Here is a 20801-nt window from a genome sequence, read left to right as displayed (position 1 = left end):
GCTCGGGCATTCAAGTTTCTCTTCCTAGGCGCATTACAAACTTTTTGTTTGATCAATTTGGTTTTTATCGATGGTGTAATAGATCAGAATGTTTACTTGAACATCCTGAAGGAAAATATGAAACAAAGTGTCAACAAAATGTGATGGAATCAAGGATTCAAGTTTTGCCAAGACAAGAGCTCAAGACTCAAGACATATAAAGTTCGTTTAAATTAAATTTCAAAACAAATAACGATTTTGAAAACCACTTGATGAAAAAATTGATAAATATTCCATCCGAATACACCAAGAATGTTCTGAAAATTTGTTTTCGATTTCCAAAAGAAGGAAAAAGAGGCCTGCATGGTGGAGTACGATTACGGGTTTGAGTCACTGTATATCCCATCTTCTTGCGTTGATTTTTCACGGATTTTACACTGTACACTTCGTAGTTGCTTTCCGTAATTGACTTGAACCAGCGAAATTGCACAAGCAACACACAGAATGGTGCTTGGGAGTTGCAATCCATTCTGATTGTACATGTTTCGGTGTTTCGATTTAGAAACGATATTGACCTAAGTACCGGTTTGGTTTCACGCGCAATTACCTCCAGTACCGGCTTATTGTTCGTTACATGTCGTGTAAGGTTTATTTCTTTTGTTTCAAAGGGTAAACTTATTTAATTTATACTATGAATCGTAAAGCCGATTAATAGGCCAGCGGTCGAGCGTTAAAATGTTAGTGTTAAAATCGTAGAAGTCTATGTCAGATGAAATCCATGGTTCATGTTAATCCATGTGCGACCGATTGTCCATCAAAGGATATTATTGATGCAAGGAAAGAAAGGGAGGGTTGAAATAGTCAATTGCTTAAGATGAGACTCTGTCGTTAGAGAAAAGCCATTGGTGTAATTTAGATTATTCATTTTTATTTGATCAATTCATTGAGTACAGGATTAAGAGAGATATATTGCTTTTTCCCTTTAATCTTCCTCTTTTAATTATTTTTTTACCATTTTCATAATTTACATGCATATTATGAGAAAAAGATTTAAAGTTGAGGCTCTCATATTCAAAATTACGGTTTCTCTCAGACCGTTTGACGTCTAAGACAGCTCAACACTACTTTTTTAAATGAATGGTTTTTGAGCAATACATTTTAGTGATTTTTATCAGCTTTAAAAGTGACTCCATCTATGGCAATCAAGTATGTGAGATAAGATATTGATTTGACTATTGCTGCCTCGTTACTAAAAGCTCCTGTTTTTGGAATAGTTATTTCGTTGGAAAAAATCTGTTCTGAGGCCTGTGAATCAACGCCTGTCTTTTTAAATAAAAGTTTTCTAAAAGATCGCTATTGACATGACTTGGTCAACTATTAAGAACGTAATTAGTTAAGGTGATAAAACTGGATCATTGGTAGACTCATCAGTTATTATCTTGGAGTTTATATTTACATTTTCATTGTCTACTAATAATAATAATAATAATAATAATAAATGATTCAATCCATTGAACGAGCTTCGCTGACTTTTTTCCTGAATAGCAGGGCTTAAATCTTGATTTGAAGGAAGTCTTGAAAGGCAATCGTAATTCTCCTCTCCCGACATACCTATATACACACCCAGGTTTTTTTTACGCGGTTTTTTTTTTGCGTGTTTTTTTACGAGGTTTTTTTTACGCAGATTTTCCAATTAACGCGTTTTTTTTACGCGGATTTTCCAATTAACGCGGTTTTTTCTAGGCGGTACCCGCGTAAAAAAAGACCAGTGCAATATCACATCTCCCACTCAGCTCACATTTTTCTCTTATGTTTCCTTAGAGCATATTACGGTAATTAGTGCTTGTAACGGAGCTTAGCGCTTATGAAAGAAATTAGTGCAGCACCTTATCACGATTCTTACGTGGTGTTAGGTAACGGGTAGCTCAGCGGGCTGCGATTCGTGAATGGATTTCCCTGTCTACTTAGCTCTGGACGGTCCAACAGTGGTACTGCACGTGCCTCGGCAGTAGAGTGTACACATCACAAAGGAACTTCTAGCAACAGCAGATGTCCTCATTCGTGAGGAAAACCGAACTATAGCTACCAGCAACCAACGAAATTGCAGGAAAAAAACTACACGATTTCGGAATCGAGTAACAATCAACTTTTTACTTCCGTTTTACGTAAGGATAGTCCCATTTGATATCTATCATTAGGTGACATGGTTTTTTTACGCGGATTTTCCAATTGACGCGGTTTATTTTACGCGGATTTTTGATTAACGCGTTTTTTTACGCGGATTTTCCAATTAACGCGGTTTTTTTTACGAGGTACGTATCATACGCGTAAAAAAACCCTGGGTGTATATAAAAATGGATTTCTGTCTGTCTGTCTGATTCTTATGGACTCGGAAACTACAGAACCGATCAACGTGAAAATCGGTTTGTAGGGGTTTTCGGGGCCGGGGAAGGTTTTCGTGATAGTTTGAGACCCCTTTCCCTTCTCTAAGGGGGGGCTGCCATACAAATGAAACACAAATTTCTGCAATACTCGAGAAAGAATCAAGCAAATGAAAACAAATTAGGCAAATTGAGGTTTTAGGGTGCAATAAATGTTTCTATCGTGGTTAGACTTTCCACCCCCCCTCTCTTAGGGGGGTGGAAAGAGCTTGAGCTTGAGCATGGGTAGACTGTACAATTCGTAGTTGCTCTCCGTGATTGACCTGAACCAACCAAATTGCACAAAGAACACACAGAATGACGCTTGGGACTAGTAAATCATTGTCGTTGTGCAATTTTCGGTGATTCGAGCTTTGAATGGTCAATAACGACGCCGGACACGTACTAACAGTCACCAGGGGAAGGGTGGTTGGTGGCTTTGGTTCATGGACAGGTTCATAATATACGAAGCGTAGAAGTTTATCGCTCGCGAGAGGAATAATTTCTCTCTCTCTCTCTCCCCATTTCACCCCGATCAGTATTCACTGTCACAGGATGCCTCAAAAGCCACAGAACAGCATGTAGAAGAGTTTCCCATCAACAGAATCTGAAATTCCCAATGCAACTATACAAATCAACCACTTGTCCACTATACCCCCACGGTCCGTCTCACCCGCGGTTCCCCTACGTGCGAAGTGCGAAGGAAAAAATTAACGAATACTTCCGCAAACAAGACAACACATGGATAAAGTTGCTGTGTTATAATTACACACTACAATGATTATAAAATCGCATACATATGCTTTGTGAAGCGTGTAACTCATATTTCGTATGGAACGAACGAATGTGCACACATAAATAAAATAAATATGGTTCACACAATGATTACTTATCTTTTTGCAATTTTATTCCAACACTGAAACTCCATCTTCTAGCGAAATAGAACTAATCGCGAATTCATTTGTCATCTAGAACACAAGAACTTTTACATTTCGTGTACACAGACACACGCACAATGCTAGAAACTTGTCGCGACACGAAGCCGAGCGAACGGCGAGCACAAGCATATTAACACCGGCCGAATGAAACAACTAGCAAAGGAAAAGGAAAATTCGCAGTCAGTTAAAGGATAATTGTAGAAAACAGCAAAATATAGTAATAAAGAACGTAGCTGTGATTTATTGTTTTCGGCATAATTCCGATGAATTTGACCACGGAGTCCTTCTTGTCAGTGTTAAAACCACTACTAATATATTAGGCTGTCAAAAAAGTCCTGCGGTATTTCCGCGAGATGTCGTTGTAAGCGCGTAGTTCTAGTTGTATTCATTGTATCGAGTCAAACTATAGCTTGTTGGAAAGGTATTTTTCCGCTATAATATAGTCCTTGACAGTGTTTTGTTTGGTGAGTCGTTCGTGAGTTATAGTGTCGCAAATATGGAGCAAAATAAAGAGAAAATCCGACATATTTTACAGTACTACTATGACAAAGTCAAAAATGCATCTTAAGCTGCCAATAAAATTTGTGCAGTTTATGGACCCGATACAGTTTCCATTTCCACCGCACAACGATGGTTTCAACGTTTTCGTTCTGGTGTAGAGGTCGTCGAAGATGCGCCACGCTCCGGAAGGCCTGTCGGAAGGCCTAATACTGGGAAACTTCGATATAACGTACACATTTCCAAACTGTGAAGGAAAATTTTTTTCAATACTTTTTTTCTGATAGAACAATGAATTATTCGTATTGTGATGCTAAAACAAGTTTTGTACCTTCAATCAATTCCGAAATACAGCTGGTTTTGTGATTCCGGATTCTAAATGAATCAAGCTTTAATCAACAGTACGAAGGGAAACATCATGAGAAAGGCTGGCTTCGTCTTCTGATTGAAGTTATTCATTAACTTTACTAAAACAGCAACACAATAATGTATTATCGACTACGTTTTAGAGTACTTTATTATGCTTCGATACAACGCACAATTTTTAAAGTGAAATGTACGTTATATCGAAGTTCACCTGTATATGCTTTCGTGTTCTTGCAATAATTTCGTTCATTCCGAAGAACATAAATACACTCATGCAATTGCAATACACACGAGAAAGAAAAAGAGCAACAACACAGAAACACTAACGAATGGCGGATGCCAATCACTTTTTTACTTTTTTACCGCTAACATGCATTTGTTTGAAAATTGAATCATGGATTTATAACTATCTTATGGATAACACTTTTCAAAATTCAACATCAAACTACTATCTTCACTTTCATTTCATCAGAACAGCGATATGCAAATGAAAAACTCTCCGAGAGTGACCGCGCGCAACTTTCTCATGTTATCCTTTTTTCCTCTTTTGTTTGTATCCAAAAATTAGAAAAAGTAAATTCAGAATAACCTTAATTGCAAATTATGTGTCCCTAGTCGCGCTCTAGGGTTAAAAAAAAAATCGCAACAATACACAGTAATAAATTTAAATTATTTTGAAAAATTCACTGAGAGAGAATTACCCGATTGAAGTGAATCGACCGTCGTTGGAATGAAAAATTCTTACGATTAAACACTTACAATACATGTTATGAAAAACTGTTAACTGATTTTCTATATCCTGAGTGTCTGATCACTCCGAGCTGGCAAACGTCTTGATCAAAAATGCATCTAGTGTCCATTTCCACTCCGCCACAGCCACTCCGGTGTCCAGCTCGGTGTCCGACGATTTTATGTTCGCTATAAAGATCATTGATGCAGGATTTGAGTGCTCAATTAGATTATAGGAATTTAAATCCCTTTTCGACCCCACAAAAATCTCCTCGAGACATGGAGGTGTTTGGTTGTAAACATAAATCACTGAACTTTACTGCTCACGCCGTCACTGTCTTATTCCCTCTCTCTCTCTCTCAGCCCGCACCCATCCCCTCTCTGTAACGAAATGGCGTGAAGCGGAACTTTTCATTTTGTGGGAAGTAAATTGCTATCATCCTCTTTCGCAATTCCCTGTGCAATTTGAGCGTATTTCTGCTGACGCATGGTACCTGTCAATCAAAACGGCCTGGCGGGACGGGAGGAATCCACACGAACACACACACACACGTTCTGACATCATCGGCATCGACCCCTCGGCAGTCAGCAAATTGGCCTCCGGAAGGATGTTTAACATCTCGACCCTTCTCAGCCACAGCCAGCGTTCGTTCGGAGGGATGCTGTTTCAGCTGATGACGATGTTGGCAACAGATGAAGCAGACACCATCCATGAAAGAGAGTTTTCTTCGGCTGCGATGCATGAAGATGTGTGCTTCCTGCTAGATCCCACCCAGCACCCTGGCCAAAGCAGGAACACCGTAAGGGACTATCCAGCGCGCAGCTTGCCTTCCTTTAATTCTGTAACGATCATCTCGTCGTCTCTTTTGTTTCTACTTGCAAAGTTAAAGTCATTAATCATTCGCATGTCACATTAGCTTTTAATCCAGTGAGTTTGACTTCCGCAGGTCCTGGAAGTCCTGGTGAGTTCTTGTGGGTGCCTACCGCGCTGCGATAAGCAGAGCTAAACATTGCGGGAATATTGAAATGTTTCTGACAACAATTAAGACGAGCATCAGAGCGGAATAAATGGATAATGTTATTGTCTAGCTCGAGGGCCTTCGGATGGATGGGTCATGGGAAAGGATCGTAATGTGCTTTGATAACATACAATTAATTTCTCATCACAATCCGTACACTGCTTGAATTTCAGTTTACGACATTTCATCGTAAAGTTTTCTTATTTACGAACAATTCCACTCGAAATCACCGAATACCCCTGGATGAGCAATGGTAATAAAAACTAATCCTTCCCTCTGCCGGGCAAAAGAAAAACTTTCAGCAGACTAATTTGACGTCGGTTACCCACCGAAGCTGCCAGGGAAACCTGCATTTTCTGCATCGGAATAAAGTAAAAATTCAACTTACTTTTTATTACACTGTTGTTTGGTTGGCGCAGTCAAATTAAATGAAATTCCTAGACTCTCTTCCATCCGTCCTTTGGCGCTTATCCGAGCGTGCGGGATTTGTACATTTCTATGTCTGCACTCGTCGCTGCAAAAAGAGATGTCCTGTCGAAGTCGGGCTTTGCTTTGGAAATTCGCCAACGGCTGCCGGGCGAGCAGTCGAGAAAGCACCCGGAACGCGTCCTCGCAATCCTTGCCTTGCTTTCGTCACTTTTTTTGTTGCTGTTAGGAGGGATTGTATGTTACGTGTTATTGTCTCTGCTACTGCAGCGGCAGCGGGAGGGAAGGAAACTTTCTGTCAGTTTCACTTCCTGAATCGTGCTGGGATTCGCGGAAAGTAAGTGACGTCTAATTTTTATAACATTTACTTTCCTGCTCGGTTTGTCAGCTGTTGTGTAACTGGAGACTAACTACATTCTCGTGGCGACACTTTTTCCTTCACGCGCTCGTAATGCCTACGTTTGCAACTGAAACTGTGCGGAAGTGAGGACTAGATGGACTTTTTATAATTTATTTTAAATTATTTATTTTGACCTAGGACTACGTCTTTCATTTCTATACTGGGAGTTATGTTCAAAGTTTCGAAAACGAGAGCTTTACGACGGAACAACAATATTTTGAGCGTTAATTCCTCCAAACCAACTGAACGAAATGGTATGATAACCACTTCATTCGAAAGATAAAATGTCTACGCGTTATATGCTTGTTAATGAATTGTTAATGGCTTAAGAATCGCTTTGAAAACAAACTATTCAAATCACACAAATCTGTTTATAAGCTGGGTCTCGCTCGTAAATCCATTCACCAAGAACGTCGTTTGGTTTTGTTTGTTTGGAGTTTGGAGTAGAGTTCTCTTCTACAAGGCCCTTCTCAGGGCCAGTGCTTGGAAATATCTGTATCACATCAATCTTTTCAGCTGAATTTCCGACCACATTCGATCATTATACCATTGCATTCGGGATATCGAAAATGAACCAACGCCGAACCTCACAATCACAGCAAGCCGCTCACAGTTGATTTATCCAATTTTGTTCATTCTCTTTTTCGTTCTGTTCTGCGTTCACGGAATGTGAGCAAAAGAAAATATCCCTAGTTTTGTCATTCATTGATATTAATATACCAGTTCATTTACTATCAGCATCGTTCTCGGACACTGACCGAACGTAGAAATTCGTTGAGGAACATAACGTTCAAATGAAAAACATTTTCATTTAATAATTGTTGATGCTCTTAATCGGATAGGTACCAAAGCAGAAAGCTTAAAAGCTTATTGAACTAATTTAGTAAAAATATCAACCAAATAGTACTTTTGCATAAAATTTAGATCTGTTATCTGCATCAAATTTTTTTTCTGTATTATAGTGATTTTTAACAGTTTTGGCTGGTTCGTCACTTTTACCTTCCATTTTTGGACGACTGTCGCGAGTGAGAATTGAACTCGTGACGTTTAGCGTGAGAGGCATGAATGTTACAGGTCTGCATCAAATGCCTTATGCGTCCGAAATATGATTCAGAACGGTACAGCCGGACTGAACGGAGCATTTAGCGAAAACCGAAGTATAAATGATATTTCGATACAGATGGATGCCATTGACTATGGATTTGAAAGTGAAAAATACGGAATACTCAATCTTTTTTTCAGAGGGGCCACAAACACGTGTCAGTCATTTCGTGGGTCGCAAAACAAATAAAGATGTAAATAAAGGGTGATGTCCAAGCTAAGCCCGAAATCCAAGAATGAAACTCTTTAGTACAATCATTTGGTAGCACTGGCAATGAATAATGGATGAATGCTTTCACTGAGGGCACGTTTACGGGTTACGAGTTACGAAGCAATAAAACACCAATTAGCGTATATTTTCAAATTAACTCCTAGAATAATCATGTACTGTTGATTGATCGTTTTCTAGAGCAACACCGAAACACTGAACTTGCTGAATATCCAAGTAGTTTTTCAGTATCTCTGAGTAAAATAACATTTCTAACGCTCCCAAAACAACGTCCAAAAAAGACGGCAACCGGAGATACGAAACGAATCGGGTGTGTAGTGGAGGGGCGGCGTCGACAGCAACCGTTGCGGAACAAATTTTAATCTTCAGTTTTCTGCTGAAAAATACCTTCGTCACATCCGACTTGAAATGGGCTGCACTTTGACGCCACTTTTAACTCGGAAACAATGATCGAATTCACGAAAATGTATTTTCAATCGGAAAAAGTCGCCAATAAGCAGGGATACAATCTGGGCGAATGCAAAATAAAAACACGTTGTATGTGATTTGCACTTGAAAATACCAAAACTGTTAAATTTATTTATTTAACATATTTCTCGGATGATCCATGCGGTGAAAATATCTCGCAGATGATTTTTTGGATGTTTTCGAGTCTTCAAACATCATTTGCAATACTACCGGACTAGTATCTATGGATTTGAAGTTGTTTGAAGTTGTGAAGATACATCACAATATGAAACAAGGTCCTTCTACAGTCGTTCTAATTTTTACACCACATAATTCAGTATGTATTCGGAAGTGGATGACAATTGGAAATTCTTCGGTGTTTGGATATTTCAATTCACACTTGCATGTGATAGTTCACTGTTGATTTTAAACTACGGTTTTTACAAAATGACAAATTCACTGAAATCCAAAGCGCCTAGGGAAATCGTCACAGCAGATACATGCAAGCTATGAGCACTTTTTTACTCGCTTGCATTTTTGGTGAACGGAATATGTATTCCCGAACACGGACGCATAATTAAGTTCTCCGGTTCTATTCAGGCTCACCAAGAAGCGCTCCGGTTAAAAACGAGACCAGAACACCATTGAGAAAACCATAGATGTAAGAAAATTATTTATATATGTAGTTTTAAAATTATATTTAAGAATTCGGCTCCTTTAAACTTCAGTAACTGAGCCTGTAAAAATAAACGAATTAATAAAATACACCATTGAGAATTGATTCGAATGCAACTTCAAACAAATGATTCCCATTCTAGCAGTAGTCCTACGTCAACCTTGCGGTTATATCACAGGTATAACTTACTATTTGTTTTTTTTTTCAATTTGTATTGCAGATATTTCTTCTTCTTCTTCAATGGCACTAATCACTAAATCATGAGACCTTAGTTATCAATATTGTAGATAATTTCGTGGCAAACGACGAGTTTGTTAAATTAAAGTGCTGGAGAAAATATTCGAAACATGCTGTTTCGAATCTTGTGACGAGAAGCCAGGATTTTCCATTCGAGGTCGATAATTTAGATGAATCAGCAGCTGTTCTAACTATTACCTTGAAAACGTGTACAAATCAGCTAGTGACGCAAAAGTTTGTACCTTTGAAAAACTCGAACAGCTGGTACACTTTGGATCTTTTGCGCCTTAAACGTGAGAGAGACAAATGGTACAACAAATTTCGTAGAACAAATGATGGAAATCATTGGAATATGTACACGATCACGCGCAATAGATATTCACAATCGATTAAGAAAACTCGTTGTGAATATATTCAGAGGAAGATTGATCAGCATCAAAACAACAGCAAAGAGTTATGGAAAATTTTGAAATCTTTATTGAAACCTAGTAATAGTAAACCGCGGTCCATAGCTTTTCATGGCACACTTGAACAGTCTGAACAGACTATAGCATCTAAGTTTAATGATTATTTTGTCAATAGTGTTTCATTGATCAATCAGTCCATTGAATTGGTCGATGAACCTGGTGAAATAAAACAGCCGGTTGATAGTAATTGTAGATTTGAAAGATTTCACCCAATTACATTAAATGAACTTAGAACTATTTGCTTTTCTTTAGGAAAAACGGCTGGAGTGGATAATGTTAATGCTACAGTTATTCAAGATTGCTTTCATGTCATTGATCACATCTTGCTGGACCTTATTAATAAGTCTTTAATAACTGGGCATGTGCCTCAGGTGTGGAAGGAATCTTTCATAGTTCCTATTCAAAAGGTTGCTGGAACGATTAAAGCCGAAGAGTTTCGTCCCATCAACATGTTGCACACATTAGAGAAAATATTAGAATTAGTTGTGAAAGGCCAGCTGTTACAATATTTAAATCTCAACGCTTTGCTAATACCAGAACAATCGGGATATCGGGAAGGACATTCCTGTGAAACCGCATTGAACTTGGTGTTAGCAAAATGGAAAGAGAAATTAGAATGTAAAGATACCATAATTGCTGTTTTCTTGGATCTAAAACTCGCTTTCGAGACAATTTCTAGGCCCTTGTTGTTGAACACGATTCAGAGCTTTGGAATTACGAGTACTGCATATAAATGGTTTGAAAGTTATTTGTATGACAGAACTCAACGGACTATTTTTAATGATCCAATTTCCAGTCCCGTAGGGAATAATCTTGGAGTACCTCAGGGAAGTGTATTAGGGCCCCTTTTATTTATTATGTACATCAACGACATGCGACGAGTTTTACGATTTTGTGATATTAACCTTTTTGCAGATGATACTGTGTTATTCAATGCAGCTAATGATTTGAATCAGGTCGTTTTACATTTGAATGGAGATTTGCGTTCTTTAAGTAGATGGTTGAAGTATAAGGAATTGAAGTTGAATATAAATAAAACTAAATTTATGATAATCTCGCGAAATCGTTCTAATGAAAACGTCTCTATTGTAATTGATGATGAGACCATTGATCGCGTTCGGGAGATTAAATATCTTGGCGTGATTATTGATGACAAACTCAAGTTCAATACTCACATTGACAATGTCATCAAGAAAATTGCCAAGAAGTATGGAATCTTATGCCGATTGAAAAACGATTTAACTATTTGCAGCAAAATACAGCTATACAAATCAATCATCTCTCCTCATTTAGACTTTTGTTTTCCATATTATTTTTAGCCAATGATACACAAATATCGAGATTACAACGTTTGCAGAATAAAATAATGCGGTTGATCCTAAAATGTAATAGATTCACTTCCTCATCTTTGATGCTGGACGCTCTAAAATGGTTATCCGTGAAGCAATAAATTGTCTATTTAACTATGGTGTTCATTTTTAAAGTAGTTAATGGTTTGCTGCCTCGATATTTGTGTGATCGAGTTGAAAGAGGAAGTGATTTCCATAGATATAACACTAGAAACGCGAATGAATTAAGAACACCTAATTTCTTGTCATGTGCTTCACAAAATTCGTTGTACTTCAAAGGAATAAATGTTTTCAACTCGATGCCAAGACATATTAAATGCGCAACAACACTCACAGAATTTAAGAGGCACTGTATTTCACACGTGAAAGCTGTCTTTAGTTAACAGTCGAACGATTTTTTTTTTAAATTTTATGACGAAGATTTTTATTGACGAAGTTTTATACGAACGGATAATTAATGTGGACAATTTTTTGTAGTTTGTTTTAATATTTTCAATTAACCTGACGAAGTTTTTTAACGGATTATATTATGTAGACTATTTAATTTTTTTAACTTATCTTTTTTTTAATTTGTATTGATCTCTTATGTGTTATGTCTGTCATGATCTGGTGATGATGGACTATTTTTATTTTTATTTTGTTGTTTTTATAGTTGTATTAGTTGAAAAAAAATTAAAGTAGTCTACAAAAGTTTGAGCGTCGCGCGCGTGGCACAGATATAAAGGATATTAAATTGAAAAATTTTGAGGGGCCGGTCTAGGAATTTTTCGTAAAGGAAATTTTCTCGATTTCTCTGAATGAGGAGATTCATAGTCAATCCAAAACAAGGCTGGCGGTTGGACTTGTGCTCTGGTGGACCACTTGGCTGCAAGGGCCTCGTCGGGACCGTATCGGCTCTGTGGCGGACATGACTGAGTATTGGCATTGCAACTTCGCCGTCTCAACGTAGTATTACTTGCGTCATTTTTATTAGTACTTAGTTGAGATTTCTATGCCAAATAACACGCCTTGAATGCATTCTGAGTGGCAAGCTCTAGAATACGCGTGATCACAGTGCAAGTCGGAGGAAATTTCTTTGACGAAAAATTCCCCCGACCAGAACGGGAATCGAACCCGAACACCCGGCATGTTAGTTATGACGCTAACCACTCGGCCAAGGGAGCACAAATCCAGATATTTACTGCTCACGAATCAGAAAGATTAAGAAATCGAAATATTATGTTGAGGAAAAAGTAATCCATTGTTTATTTTGGTGAAATTCAAAACTTTTTTAAGATGCGGATTGTCCGATTTGGATCAAATGTGTACCGTTTTGTTGGAAAATCTGTCGCCATTCTAAAACTAGCTTCATAATGCCTCCTTCTTAGAAGTCTCGGTACTTATTGGCGAAAAACACTAGCAATCGATTCTTATAACCTTCTTCTGATCCCAATTTCTTATCATTTAGGAAGGTTTGCAATGCGAGAAAAATGTGGTAATGCTTCCAGATCCGGACTATATGTTGGATGCATTAAAACATACCTATCAAAATTTCGGAGTGGTGTGGCCCTGCATTGTCCGGATGGAGCACAACACCGCTTCTGTTGGCCAAACCAGAACGTTTCTGGTCAATCGCTAGCTTCAAACGGTCCATTTTTTTGACAGTAAAGATCTGAATTTAGTGAATTGATCTTAATTTTTTTTTTCAAATTTAAATCTTTAAAAAATAAATTGCACGTATTTTACTGTTACAGTATCGGTACCATAAACATCATTCACAATTTCAGCGGCCTTGGCTTGCATTTTCTCTTTTATAAAAGAAAAAGTGTAAAATGTACCGAACTTTCTCTTTGTTGACCTCCATTGTTAACTCTCTGTAACTCACAACTGAATGGAACAAACAAAAAAAAAACAGCGAAACATTTTTATTTTAAACGAAATGTCGCCTTTGCAACGAGCCTAAACATGAATTTGTATGATCAATATTACGCGAGATATCGATCACTACAGCCAGCTGCCGAGAAAATAATTGATTACTTTTTCCCCAACCTAATATGTCTTGATTTATTTTATTTGTTTATTACACTATCTTAATTTCTAAGCGAATATTTAAACTAACTGAAGAACTGATAATAACCTGGAAAGAGTCTGCCTTACGGAAGAATGTTGTCTGTTTACCATTAATAATATTACAAGCCATTCCATACGTACCCACTGAACCCTACGATTCCCGCCAACACAATTTATGGGTTTGTCGAACACATTTTTCTTAAAGGTTCGCTTACTTGCTGGCCGATAGCGAGGCAACACTATTCGATAGGAGAAGCGAGAAAAAAAAAACTCACACGATTTGTGCTTCCGCCTTTTTCCATTGCATTTGACTTAGTTTTCGATAAAAATTGAATCCACAATTCCGCCAATCGAATCGCCTCCGGAGTGTCCTCTTTTTCATCCAATCCTATGGCGAGGGCAAAGTGATGCGCTGGACGGTGGCTTCGTGGGGTCTCTCCTCTGTGGCTCCTCGGTGTGCAGCGAGAGCAGTTCTCCGGGGAGCAAACATTCGATTACCTAACTGAATGACATAAATCTTTATTTATGAGTTGAAAATTTTCGCAATTTGTTCGAGAACTTTCCGCTTCTTTTTTTATCATTTATCTATCCTAGCGGGGCGAGTTTTATGGACTGCGATTGTGGTTCTCTCTTTTTTTTTGCGACATAATGGATAGCAGCAAATATAAAAAAAATAAAGTTGTTGGTATGATTCATTCCAGCTATGCCGGTGCGCTATGAAATCTGGCAAATGACAACATTGTGCTGTGTTTTTTTCTTCGAATGATCCTTACAGCTGATGAGGCGAAAAGGAAGCTTGATTTACTTCCGGCCGCATCTGACCTGCTTCAGACAGGCTTCGTCAGCGAAAACGAACCGAGCGGAGCGCTGAAATTATGCCTCTCGACTTAAACCTTCCAGGAGACGCGACGAATTTGCTGTCGTTCACTTTTGGCCGAAACCACTGTCAGTAAGACTACTAATAAATTTGGGATTATTTCGGTCTGCCACAATTATAGAAAAACCGTCGTTATCATTTTGGTTTCAAACGACATGTTTGCGGATCCGTGGAGCGCACTGTTGAAATGTGTCAGGTCGGTATACATTAACAGGATATCAACATGATAACTCACTCGTATCGTAGCGTGCTGTCCGATATCTATTCGTATTACACTTTCATTAAATAAGGCTAACAACAGTGTTTACCTGCTCCTTGTGCTGACCGCCGAGGCTTGAGTGTAAATGGGAATCGGGAAGGTGATCAATTTACACAGAGGGGTTCGTCGTTCGCAACCCATATTTTGTTAGTCTCAATTATGTTTGCTAAGTCAGTGGGGCTGAGGGCAAGCGAGAAAGTGTGGAAGTGTCGGAAGTGTCGTATGTGTGACTCTGAGAGTGTGGGGGTTGAATCGGATGTTTGGTTAGGGTTTCGCTCGATGGTTATTCGCTGGAAGTGCAGTCAATTTGGGCCAATCCGAAAATTGAATTGTATTGAAACCATATTTTTACGGCACACAAGCTCCACGATGAAAATCATGGATGCCTCTGACCGGGTTGTAAACAAGTGGATACTTTTATTTATTTGGGTCGTTTGTTCACCCCCAGGGCAACTTGCAATCCTCCAATCGTAGGAAATATACACGTTCAACACGGTCGGAATTGGGTGAAGTGCTAAACAGAAGGTCGCATTGTGCCACTTGAAGGGTTGATTGATATTTGAATACCCGACAAACGATACAAGGTGGATCGATCCGATAAAGTGGTGTCCATAAGTAGGGTGTGAGGGTGGTTACTTCGACGAAATTGACTGTCGATGATGTCCATTAAGTAGGTATTTATGAGGAATGAATGGAATTGCGGTGCTTCTTATGCTGTCCTCCTTCCCACAAAATCCGGGAAGCGAGTGTCGATGGCCATTGTTTGGTCTTTTGTGAATACATAATGCACTGTGAATGGCGCTATGGAATGGCATTCCGCCGGCTGCCGGCAAGTGGTCATTAAGAAATAATCAGATGATTGTCCAGCGGAACGCTTGAGCAGTGAGTGATAGTTTCGCAGCTAAGAACCATAAGAATGGATGATTGAAACGATGTCCCTTTCGTGATGTCATTCAATGATTTCATGGGTGGTTCGATAATGGGCAGTACTTCAAAGAAATGTCAGTAAGTGCGGAAAATGGATACATTAGCTATCAATGGAAGCAAAATGGAAAATGGTGTCACATAGATACCACTCTTCGTTCAGTTTTTAGTTACAATTACGTTAAATTGTGAAATAGAGTAGTCGCTAATTTTCCAATTAATTTTTTTTCTTTTTAAATCTCTAAAGAAATTCTCTAAATAAAATAAAAAGAATCTTCGCTACTCATCTGAAAATTGTTTTCTCGTTGCTATAGGACTTCTGTGTTTAACATATCGTCGATGTACCGTTGTGAATCATATTCCGGACAACATCATATTTCGGGAACTTTGTTCTAATATCTTGGAATGTTTAATGCACTGATGATATAACTATAAAATTAATATCACAATTGTTTCTTTAGAGTAATCCCTTGGTTTCACTATCATTTCATATGAGAACTACATTTGAATTATAACATAATCGGCAAAAATCTATCAACACTACTCATTATCGTTTGTGTTTGATGTTTCCTTAGCGTGAGCAAGTAGAATTTACCCGTTCATCAATATTTAAATTTCTCCCGTGTTTCATCAGTTCTCATCATCGTTAACAGTTTACTGTGATTGCTTGGTAAGTGTTTCGCAGTTGATTATAAAATATAATCAAGTGCAATGTAATTTTCGTCCAAAAAATTACAAAATAAAGTGTTCGAAATTTGAATTCAATCTGTCCGAAATTTGATTCTTATTCGCTTCATTTGAAAAGCATTTTTTTATGTTTTCAATCAAATAGGTACCAAAGTAGAAAGCTTCAAAGCATATTGAACTAATTTATTAAAAACATCAACCAAATAATACCTGTGCATAAAGTTTAGACCTGTTTTCTGCATCATATGCCTTAAGCGTCCGAAATATGATTCAGAACGGTACTTCACTGCGGGCTCAGGAACCTGCATATCAGTAACACTTTAAATAAATACAAATACAGCCATTCCATGCCAAACCGATATACAGTGGGTCTTATTCCTGAATACACTACACGTGAAAACAGTGTGAAGTGAGTACAACCTTATTCCGGTTTACACGCAACTGTAAACATTTGATAGAATTCATTATGAATACACCGAGTTCATCCATCGATGTTATTCTGGTTTCCAATTCACGCTTTTATACAAACGAGAGCGATTCCCTGTGTAAATTTTTTTCAGAAAAAAATCATGCAAAATGGATTAGCTACAAATTTGTATTTATTCTTGTATTTTAGCTAATATGTTTGGCTTATTTTTAGCAGTGAAAGAAACAGTGAAATAAACACTGATTCTTCCGGCTCCTGATCATCATGGAACAACATCCCGAATCAATAACAGCCGTCTTTTCTCTTGCGATTTTCATTTTATTTGCAACTTTTTGTCGGTCCAATCCTCGAAGTAGAAAACAGAATACTGATTACCAATTTGTGATCCAAGCAAAGCAAACTCAAAACCCAAAATATTCAGCGAGGCATATATTGTATTCCATATAAAGAACTCGCTGAATGGTTTGGGTCCTCACATATCATTTGTTTGAACATGGCTAAAAGTAAGTTTGCTTTGCTTAGATTACAAATTGATAATCAATTTTCTGTTCTCTACTTTCAGGTTCGGACCGATCAAAATTACAAATAAAAATAAAATTACAACACTTGTTGAAATGAAATCGAACGAAATAAGTTTTCACAGTATATCAATAGAAGAACCGAATTCCGGCAAATCAATCCAGTTTGACGAGACCAAATTGGTCTTTGTAATGAAGAGTGTTGGAGCTGAACGAAATTCATGAGCGATATTTCTTCATACAAACGAATCGTTATATTTACGAGCGGTCAAATGGTTCTTCGAGATGGAAATTTATTACTATCAATGTAAAAAATATGTATTACTTTTTTGTATAACATTTAGGATATAGTTTTGAATTTTTCTGTTAGAAATCCTAGGTCACATAATAACGGAACGTCCTAAAACGTTTTCTGAAAGAGAAAATATCAATAAAACAAAAATGTATACAAAACTTATTTCTTTTTACCTGTCGGATCTATCCACAAAATCTTGAATCGTTGCAATGTTTCACAGAGGTCTAGTTCAGCAAACAATTTGGCGTAAATAGTTTATGTATAATCGTAATATTTTTCGTAACGTTTCAACACTGATGGGCAGCTGAATAGTTCCACAATGTCGCCAATTTGCTCCGACGTATTTCATTATTAATCATCAAATTGGGGCTCACCCATCATGCAAGTGTCACAAGCTAGTCAGATTTTACCTTGTTTGTAGTAAACTGCAAACATTTATCATCTCATCTTGACGATTGCAGTTTCCGAGTGGTTCGGTATTATTTTGATTACACGACACATCGCTGCTGTCATCAAACCGCTGCAGTTTTCTCCACCTGTAAATTGTTCAGGTAGGTACAGAACGCACACATCTTCGCCACCGAGGGAAGTGAATTTTATTTGTCAGGTGTTTCGCCCAATTCTTCATAGAATGTAGCCAGCTCATACCGCTGCTTGAGCTTGAGCTTCCACATCACAATAAAACTATGATCCACGTTTGTCTGCATCTGATGCAACGGTATTCTCGGTTGTGGATTAACATAGATGTATTCCTTCTGCAGATGCCGCTTCAAATTTGTTGCGATGACGATTGTTTCAAGAAACCTCCGGCAATCGGGACATATAATCCAGGGTGATTTGCCCATCTTATAAGATCGTAATCGCCGACGGAAGATTCCTTTTTCGGCACAACTTGCTCACTACTGGGGGTAAACAAAACAAAATACAACTGACGTTTCTCTTAGAAACGACATTGGAAATGAACACATGGTCATTCTGGTGTCCACTCCACTTTCGTCTTAATTACACGGAGTTCATTTTTACACTTCACGGAACGGGAATGAGTACAACAAAGTGAAGTGAGATGTAAGCGTAGTGGGAACGTAAGTGTACGTGGATACGGGAATAAGGCCCTGTTTCTCAGATTTTCGTGAAAAGTGGTCATTTTTGGTTCTTTACTGCAAACCATTAGACCCGTATTTTTGAAATTTTTTCACTAGGGTGACCATTTCCATTTTGAGGTGGTCCGAAAAATCAACTTTTCCCCTTTTTTTAATTTTTTTTCCAAAAATGCCTTTTTTTCAAAAATTCATGACATTTGAAGTACTGGACCAATTTCTATCATCAACATACTAATTATGATTAAAGGCTAGTATTATTTTATAAAATATTACTCTTGCAAAAAACTGGATTTTATATGGTATTTATAATTATTGATTGTACAGTGACGTCTCGATTATATCACGCTCAGAAAAAAAATTCGCGTGATATAATGGAAACGTGATATATTCGAAACAGCTATTTTTTCTAATGAAAAATCTGTTTTTTTTCCTCCAACATGTATGATTTGAACACAATTTTTTCGTGCGACATGCATAATGTATCGAAAAACATTTATTACATTACTAGTTTACCTGGCAAACTTCGTCCCGCCCAAAATTTATATGTATGGGAGTCCCCATTTAGAGAGGGGGAGGAGTGTCGAACTACCATAGAAACGTTTATCGATCCCTAAAACCGCTATATGCTAAGTCTGATTCCATTTGTTTGATTAGTTCTCGAGTTGTTTAGCACCCTCACCCCCTCTAGAGAGGGGAAAGGAGTGTAAAACCACCATAGAAACATTTATTGATCCCTAAAACCTCCATATGGCGAATTTCATGCCAACTCGACTGGCCGTTTGCAGCACCATTTCAGATAACAGTGAAACGTTGTGTGTGTTAAGACATGGGTCATTTAAGCAATTTTGCATACTTAATATATTCGAAAAATAATTAGACTACTTTTTGGAAAAAAAGCCAAATTTTTTCTTAATTGTTTACAAAAAATTATAATATAAAAACTATGATACCTACAAAATTCATGTCAAAGGATGAAATGAAGGAAATTGTTTAAATTTAAAAAAAAATTAAATTTTTGAAAAAAAATTTCGCTTTCGAAAATTCAAAAAATTCGTTGTTGCACAAAGCTCGTCAAAAATAGTTTTACAATCTTAGACTCATTGTATAAATTCTCTACATGACATCTATTTTATATGAAAAAAATTTAAAAAAATCAAAAATACATATATAAATTAAAAAAAATTAAATAAAATTGAAAACGACAATAAATTAGAAGTGTTTTTCAAATATCTCCAGAATGCATTTAGAAGGAGATTGATTTTTTATTTTAAATCACATCATAATTCATAATTTGTGGCTAAAATAAATGTTAATAAAAAAAATTCAAGGTATTGAACATCTATAAAAATTCGATGTTCCACAAAGTTCGTCAAAAATACTTTTACCATTTTGTATCCATTTTTGAAATTTTCTACTTGACTTCTATTTTATATGGAAAAAAAATTAAAAAAACCAAAAATATGAATTTTAGATATGGTTTTTTTTTTGGTAAATAAAGAGTACTAATTTTTTTCTCTGTGTATATTTTTTTCACGTTTGGACATCATTACTATATAACTCTTTCTAAGACTTTCTAAGATTTCGGTAGGACTCATAGTTTTTGAGATCTAAATTTTCAAAGATTTCTCTCACTAAAATCGATACGTAAATGGAGCCAAATTTAAGATGAGACTGTTTTCGGGTACGAGAACATTTCTATGCTGGAATAACACCTCTCTCTCCTCTGGAATGGAGAGGGAGTTCTTTTAAAATATTACACATACTTCAACGAAACATATTCCAACCAAACATGACAATTGACAATTTTCGAAAATTTAATTCCCATATATTCTACAATTACATAGTGACAAGCGTTGTTAGCCCATTTGATGTTTTCGTTAACGGAATTGATTTTTGTTCGGAAGTGGTAATCGATTTTAATGTGATGAAATGCACTCCTATATCTTCTTCTATCTGTATAAATATAAAAATGGATTGCTTTATTCTATCATATTTTCTGTATGAAACATTTATTCCATGTAACGGAGGAACATGTTATTTGCAAGTGATTGAAAAATCTTGAACGAGAAGTGTGTCTGAAAATAAATTGATGTTATAATGACGAGTTTTGGTAGAAGTACTAGGAATTTTATAGTAGAAGGTAATTCTAAAGGGTCGATTAGAAGATCAATCAATGAACAGCTCTGTGATTGGGACCATGAACGTGCGCATATTTGGCAAATGGAGCCAAATTTGGCATGTGAAGGTTTCAGTAGGCTAGAAACGTTTCTATGGTGAGCAGAAACTCCTGCCACACAAATGTTGGTAAATTGTTGTTGTGGTAAATAAAAAGGTTTCACCATACTCTACGACAATTACAATAAATAATAAAAAAAAATCTGCAT

The sequence above is a fragment of the Toxorhynchites rutilus genome, chromosome 2 (genome assembly GCF_029784135.1).
Source record: "Toxorhynchites rutilus septentrionalis strain SRP chromosome 2, ASM2978413v1, whole genome shotgun sequence".
Lineage (NCBI taxonomy): Eukaryota > Metazoa > Arthropoda > Insecta > Diptera > Culicidae > Toxorhynchites > Toxorhynchites rutilus.
The sequence above is the reverse complement of the archived record's forward strand: the minus strand, read 5'-3'. Positions refer to the sequence as shown.